Source organism: Protopterus annectens, chromosome 6.part0, assembly GCF_019279795.1.
Source record: "Protopterus annectens isolate FY-2018-M chromosome 6.part0, PAN1.0, whole genome shotgun sequence".
In the NCBI taxonomy this organism is placed as follows: domain Eukaryota; kingdom Metazoa; phylum Chordata; order Ceratodontiformes; family Protopteridae; genus Protopterus; species Protopterus annectens.
The window spans coordinates 1189614623-1189622091 of record NC_056737.1 but is presented as its reverse complement, the minus strand read 5'-3'; the positions used below and the strand labels follow the sequence as shown (position 1 = coordinate 1189622091).

Genomic DNA, 7469 nt, shown 5'->3' with positions numbered 1-7469 from the left:
ATGTCACTCAAATGTTCAGAAATCCGTAATTTAAAGGGGCATAAAGTTTGCCCCACATAGAAAGCAGAACATGTGCATGTGGCGAAATATATAATCCAGTGTGAATTGTAATTGCCATACATTTTAATATCAAAAACCTTAGATGTATTTTTTTACATAAACTGCTTCACTTTATATACATATTTACAAAAGATACAATTGTCACAAAGAAAACATCCCAACAATAATTGACCAACTAAAGTAATTTGCTATGAACCTGATTCCCAATGGGTAGATTTTTTTTGTAATGACTAAACCAACCTCCCAAAGTTTTTCCTTTCCTGTATGAAAAAAATGCATTTAAAGGGTAATAAATCCCTTAACCAGTCATCATCATTCCCTTTTTCCCATTTACATGGGGTTGGGGTATCGTATTAACTGTCACCAACTCTCTCAATTCAGTGCCACTCTCATGCCTGACTGTCGCAGATCTTCTTTCACACAATCCATCCACCTCTTTGCTGGACACCCTCGCTTCCTCTTACTTTCTTCCTGTCTGCCCCAAATCTCCCTCACCTGATTGTCTTCTGCTTTTCTACACATGTGCCCATACCATCGTAATCTGTTCTCTTTGATCTTTTCTGCAATTGGAGCTACTTTGGCTTCTGCTCTTATGTCCTCATTTCTTCGCCTGTCCCGCAGTGTGCATCCTACCACCTTTCTCAAGCACTTTATTTCCATCACCTCTAGCTTCTTCATCTGTTCTGCCTTTACTGCCCAGGTTTCTGTACCATACAGTAGTACTGGTTGCACCACTGTCTTGTACACCTTACTTTTCAGCTTCTTTGGCATTCTTCTCTCATATACTACACCTGATACTCTATGCCAGATGGCTGCAGCCCCTCTGAGTCTAGCTTTGACCTCTTCATTCAGACTACCCTTCTCCTCAACCACCCCTCCCAGATACTTGAAGCTGTTTACCTGTTCCACTATCTTCCCATCTATCTCTATTCTCAGCTTCTTCTGATTTCCCCAATCTGCTGCCATTACCACTGTCTTATCTGTGCTTAGTTTCATCCCATGTGCCTTCAGATTTGCATTCCATTCTCCTATCCTTTGCTGAAGTTCTAGATCAGAGTCTGCCTGTACTGCCACATCGTCTGCATACAGCAGCTTTGTTGCTCTGACCCCTCCAACCTGTTTGCTGATGTAGTCCATTACCAGTATGAACAGCAGTAGGCTCAGAACTGAACCCTGGTGTACACCCACTCCCACTGGGAACCCCTCAGTGAGGCCAAACACTGTTCATACTTGAGTCACTGGGTCCTTGTACATAGCCTGTACTAATTCTACCAATGTTTCTGGGACTTCAAACCACCACAGTACTGCCCAGATCAGCTTTCTTGGGACCTTGTCATATGCTTTCTCCAAGTCTAGGAAAGCCCAGTTTGACTTTCTCCTCTTCTCTAGTTTCTTCTCAAGTATCTGTCTCAATGCAAACATCGGGTCAATTGTGCTGCATCCTGATCTGAATCCAAACTGTTCATCTCCCATCTTACATTCTACTATTCTGCATATCCGTTTATCAATCACCCTCTCCAGAACTTTCATGCAATGTGGTAGGAGTTTGATGCCTCTGTACTGTCCACAGTTGTGGATGTCCCCTTTGTTCTTGTACACTGGCATGAGTATGCTTATTCTCCAGTCATCTGGAATACGCCTTTCTCTCCACACTGCAATTAGTACCTTCAGGAGTCATTTCTCCCCTAGCTCACCCAGCATCTTTATCATATCTGCTGTGACCTCATCTGAGCCTGCTGCTTTCCCTGACTTCATTTTCCTTAGTGCTGCTCTTACTTCTTCTAAGCTGGGCTCCTCTTCTACTCTCATTGTAGGCTGTTTCTGGGGCAATACCGCTTCTGTGGGGTTTTCTTCATTCAGAAGCTGCTGGAAATACTCCTTAAATCTGCCTTTGATGTCCTGTGGGCTGGTAAGCAGGTTGTTGCTGGAATCCCTTATGAAGGGTGTCTGACTATCTTCTTTATCTTTCTGTCTTTGCCTTGCAACCTGGTATAGTTTCTTTGTGCCCCTTACTGAGTCACTTTCCAGAAGCTGATAGAGTGCCTCTGATGTCCTATTCTTTGCTATTGCAACTTCTTTCTTAGTTTCTTTGTTAGCCAACCAGTAGTCCTTCCTAGCCTGGTCAGTCTTTTCAATCTCCCACTTCTTCCTGCACTCCTTCTTTCTTTTGATTACTTCCTGCACTTCTGCATTCCACCACCAGCTTTCCTTATGTACCTTATTTCCATACCTGGCTCGGCCACATATCTTTTCTGTAGTCCTAACACATGCTGTTTTTAGGCGCTGCCACTCTTCTTCAACTCCACCTATTTCCTCCTCTTCTTGGGGTGCTAGAGCCCTGAGTAATTCCTTGAACTGCTGTACTTTCTCTCCAGTCAACTTCCAGGTCTTCAGCCTGGTCTCTGTTGACCTTAGAGCCTTCTCTGACCACTGCTTGCAGCTGATTCTGGCAACTACTGGTTTATGCTGTGACTGTTTCACTGGGGATGACTTTGCAATCATGGATTCTACCCCAGTGCCTTTTCCTTACTAGGAGGAAGTCTACCTGAGTTGCATGTTGGCTACTCTTGTATGTGATCTTGTGACTGTCTCTCTTTCTGAACCATGTGTTGGCTACTATCAAGCCATTTGCCAGACAGAAGTCTAGAATGGCTTCTCCTTCTTTATTCCTATTGCTCCACCCATGTGGGCCCAGGCAGTCCTCATATCCTGTTCTGTCTGTCCCGATATGTGCATTTAAGTCACCCATTATCAACACCAATTCATGTTGTCCTGCTTTATCTAGTAGGTCCTGCAACTGCTGTCTGAATGCACTATTTTCCTCACTATCACAACCCTGCTGTGGGGCATAGGCTGAGATTATGAATACTGCCCTATCATAGGCTGAGATTATGAATACTGCCCTATCATAGGCTGAGATTATGAATACTGTCCTATCATTACACTGGAGTCTGATTGCCATGACTCTATCATTAATTCTGATGATATCCCTCACTGACTTCTGAAGCCTCTGTCTCACCACAATTCCTACACCATTTCTAGCCTGTCCACCACCTGAGTAGTAGAGTCTGGATCCCAAGCCAAGTGGCTTTGTTGCACTGCCCTTCCATCTCGTCTCTTGGATACATAGGATGTCCAGCCTCCTCTGTATCATCATGTCATCCACTTCTAAGCTGTGTCTTGTCAGTGAACCTACATTAAGCGTAGCAATTCTCAGTTCATGTTTGGCAGGTTGGTTGGTTTTATGTCCAGATTTCACTCAACAGAGCTATCCCAGGTAACCCAGGCTGGGCAACTAGACACCGGCCAGCCAGTAGCCTATTGACCCAGGGCTGCTGGGCTTTTATGGCGGGCACACACTGGCCAATAGGGGCACATATACCCCTCCCACCATTAGCATGGGTCCCTGGCGTGGGTCAGAGAGTAGGCCGGGTCCTCAACCCCCTTATCACCGGTAACTACCCATGCCCATTTTTTGGTGACAGTCAACATGACCAAATCACCTAGAGCCATATTTTACACCGTCGAGTGGCTAGCCCTGCCACGGCGTGCAGTTTGTGATCTGTGTTCTCCTATCTTGAGGATACTGCGCACCACAATAGATGCCCAAAGCGGTTGGTCGTTTTACAACTCTTCCCCCCATTGGGCACCATGTAGAGTCTGTGCTGCTGCCCACAGCTCCATTCATTGGTGAGTTTGAGATGGAAACACTCAACATGTTTTTCGAACATGGGAGAAACCCCACGGAGACACATAGAGAACATGCAAACTCCAAACAGGCATTAGTCGGAGGTCAGGATCGAACCTTGACCTTAACCAGTCATCCAACAATAAAATCCCCCAATACCTTTGCACTAAATTAGCAAAAAAATGTTGTATTATATATTGTTTGGTTTTGCTTTCATATTGCTTAGTAAAACAAAAGTAAGTGGGGGCTTTGCCCCCCCACACCCCCCATTGTGGGGGGCTGTGCCCCCACACCCCCTAACTATATATTCTAACTCCAGGGTCACACTACAGTGGGGAAGGGGACATATTCCATTTACTTGCCAATAATACTTGCCAGTCAAATGAAGTGTCAGTCAAATGAAATTTCAGTCATTTGGTCTCAGACAAATGGGTGTCGGTCAATTGGAAGTTAGGGCAAATGAAGTAGACCCATATATAGATAGATATATGTGTGTCTATATATATAATGTATATATATATATATATATATATGTATATGTGTGTTTGTATGTGCATGTGTGTGTGTGTGTGTGTGTGTGTGTGTGTGTATATATATATATATATATATATATATATATATATATATATATATATATATATATACACATATAGTTTTTTCTTCTTCTTTAATACCATATGTTTACTATAACCAGGCCACAGTTAACTTCATTATATATTGATTTGGGATACAAAAGTCATGCTATCTTACTATTAATTCATGATTTCCAAAGTAAAGCATTCATGTGTGTTAATGGTGGGGTAACACTTTAGAGTTTACTGTTTAGTCTATTATGATTACACTGTATGGAATCCCCACCACAAAAGTGCCCTTAGGAGATGGTTTACATAAGATAGTTTTGTTTCCTCTTGACATTTTTGAAAGATGTTCATATCATGATTAATATATATGTCTTTACTTAAAATCTGCATTTCTTAGTGAAATATATCAACATTCAGTGCTTTACATTAAATAAATGCTCTAATTTTAATTCTTAACCTCATTTAGTTTAAGGGATGTAAATTATTGATTTATGGGGAAAATCTTACTTTACCAACATTTTTAGAGAAGGGCTGCTCATGTTTTTTTCACTGTGGAGGCCTTTTCTAAGCCTCTGTGACTCTTTATTCACGCGCACAAGCATCTACAGGGCACTAGCAGCAAGCTAGAGAAGCTGGAAGCAAGAATACAGTGAGCAATGACATCACGCGACATTTGAACTCATGCATGACTCAGAAACCTGGAAATAAAGCTGAAAATGAAACTAGAAGAAAAAGTAACTGGGTTTTTTTGGGCTGTTTTTTTCCATCTTTTATGCATCTAAAGGTATGGAGTCACTTTAAATATGTATTTTTAACAAGCTAGGACTTTAATGGAGTTATTATTTTACTAGTCTAATGAGGAAAATTGCATTTTAATGCTACTGTATGTCTGTTGCTTTGAAACACTGAAGTCTGACAGGATTCCATTCTTTGCTTTGATAGCATGCCCTAAATTATAATATATTAATATCTGATTACTTAAACAAACAATTTCTTTAATATTCTGAATGCAAAGGTATATATAGGATTGAGTCTTCTTTTCCTTATTGCGTTCATGCTTAAGCAACTTTAATCTATATTAGGTATTCTCACTGATGCAGATTTAAAGCAATATAATCAGACTCAGTTACAATGATAGTTATGATACTATGATTCAAATCTTTGTATGACCACATACACTATAGGAATGGATTGTTAAAATGTTCTAGGTCACTCTGTTCTGTTCAATTAGTATTAATAGACCAACATATAGTCCCCCCTTTTTTTCTGTATTGCTGTAGTTATATACACAAGAGACTGTAATACGGGTATAAAATATATAGGTATTAGAAGCTTATGCCGATAAAGCAACTAGGTTAATTGGCGAAAATGACTCCTTATTTTCCAATACCTAGTAGTGGTTTACACAATATTACATACGAATCCACTGTGATTGCCTGATGGACTTTTGAGTTACCTTAGAAATGCTTTACTGTTTATACATACTACATTTAAAGCAGAAGCTATTTATGTATGTTTTTGGTGTGTGAGATGGTGTCAAAGGGTGGTTTAGTTAATTTATTAACTAATTAATTTATTAACTAAACCTGGAACTTTAGGTTCCATGTATGTATGTTTTCTTGGTTATTGGTTTCAGAATTTGTTTCTTAAGATTTTTGACTCATCCATGATACATAACTTTATGAATTACTTCAAGTCTTTATACTTGGAAGGTATTATTGATGCTCTAAATATAACTTTAACAAATTATGATATATAAATGCTTATCATTAAATAGTAATGGCTTAAATAACAATGTCAAAAGAGTTGGTTTAATTAAATTCATTAAAATGCACAGAGCTCAGATAATCTTTTTTGCAGGAAACCCACTTGCTGGAGAAAGATTTGTAAAAATTATCATTTAATGGTTTTTTACAGTTCTCACCGATTCCTGCTTTAGAGCCAAAAGGATAAGTACTCTTATACTATGGAATAATACTTATACACTACCTAAAATTTTAAACACCTTTTCAGATAAAGATGGAATGTTAAGCTTAGTAGTGCTAGAAGTTAATAAGAAATACCTCACACTGGTAAACTCATATTGGATTCCTGGTCTAGGAACTAAATATGTGAAGAAATACTTGGATCTCATTACTTTACATGCAAAGGGAGAAATTATTATGGCGGGAGATTTCAATTGCTTATCAGATGAAGACACCTCTAAAAATAGTAAGGTTAAACTAACGACACAAGCTAAAAAGGTAAACAGTTTTATAACCTCAATGAATTTTAGATACATACATAATTTATGAGTCCAAAATTCACTTCAATACACTCATTATTCTTTCTGATTTGGCACACAAACTAATATTGATAAGATTTTTGCATCTAACACTACTCTAAAATAAGTGATGTTGCAATACAGTCATGTCCACTCTCTGACCACAATGCCTTTTTGTTCAACTTGACTGTGAAAAAAGATGGTATGATACTTTTTCAAAGAATACCAGACTATGTTACTAAGTTAAAAGGTTTTAAGGCGTGGTTATTTAAAGAAATAAATGCATTTATGGAAAACAACAATAATGGTGAAATAACAGATATCATACTCTCGGATGCATTAAAAGTCCACATCTCTAGTGGAGTTAAAGTTTGGTATTTTCAAAGGAGAAAGGAACGGGACAAGGAACGTTCTGATTTACAAGCCAAAATAGATAAGTTGGAGCTAAATTTAAAATCAAATGATAAACCAAGTACTTACTGAAATTTCTAAGTTAAACCACGCATATTTAGAAATATTGATTCATAAGGTTGCTATAAACTTAGAAAAGATTAAACTACAGTCCTATTTAGTAAACACCAGACATTTACATAAACTAGCTATCAGATCCAAGCAAATTAATAAACAAAATCACATTAATTAAATTAAATACAAGAATAATAACACAGTAAAAAGGACAACTGATTTAGGAGGTATAGTAGAAGCCTTTAGAAATCATTATCGGTCAATTAATAACATGCAATCACCACTAGATTCAGACGATGTAATATATACATTTCTACAAGAAAATATCAAGACTAAACTATCAAAACAACAAAATAGTACCCTAAATAAACAAATAACCTTTGCAGAAGTGAAAGAACAAGTTACAAATCTG

At 38.5% G+C, this 7469-nt stretch overlaps 1 long non-coding RNA gene across 1 annotated transcript in view; it reads left to right on the top strand.

Moving 5' to 3' along the window:
* The first annotated feature begins 5028 nt into the window (after positions 1 to 5028).
* The window catches only part of LOC122804095, a 69332-nt gene continuing 66891 nt past the window's right edge, over positions 5029 to 7469 (top strand). The window contains exon 1 of the long non-coding RNA XR_006365173.1: positions 5029 to 5113. This is a non-coding gene — a long non-coding RNA (uncharacterized LOC122804095). The remainder of the gene's footprint in view (positions 5114 to 7469) is intronic.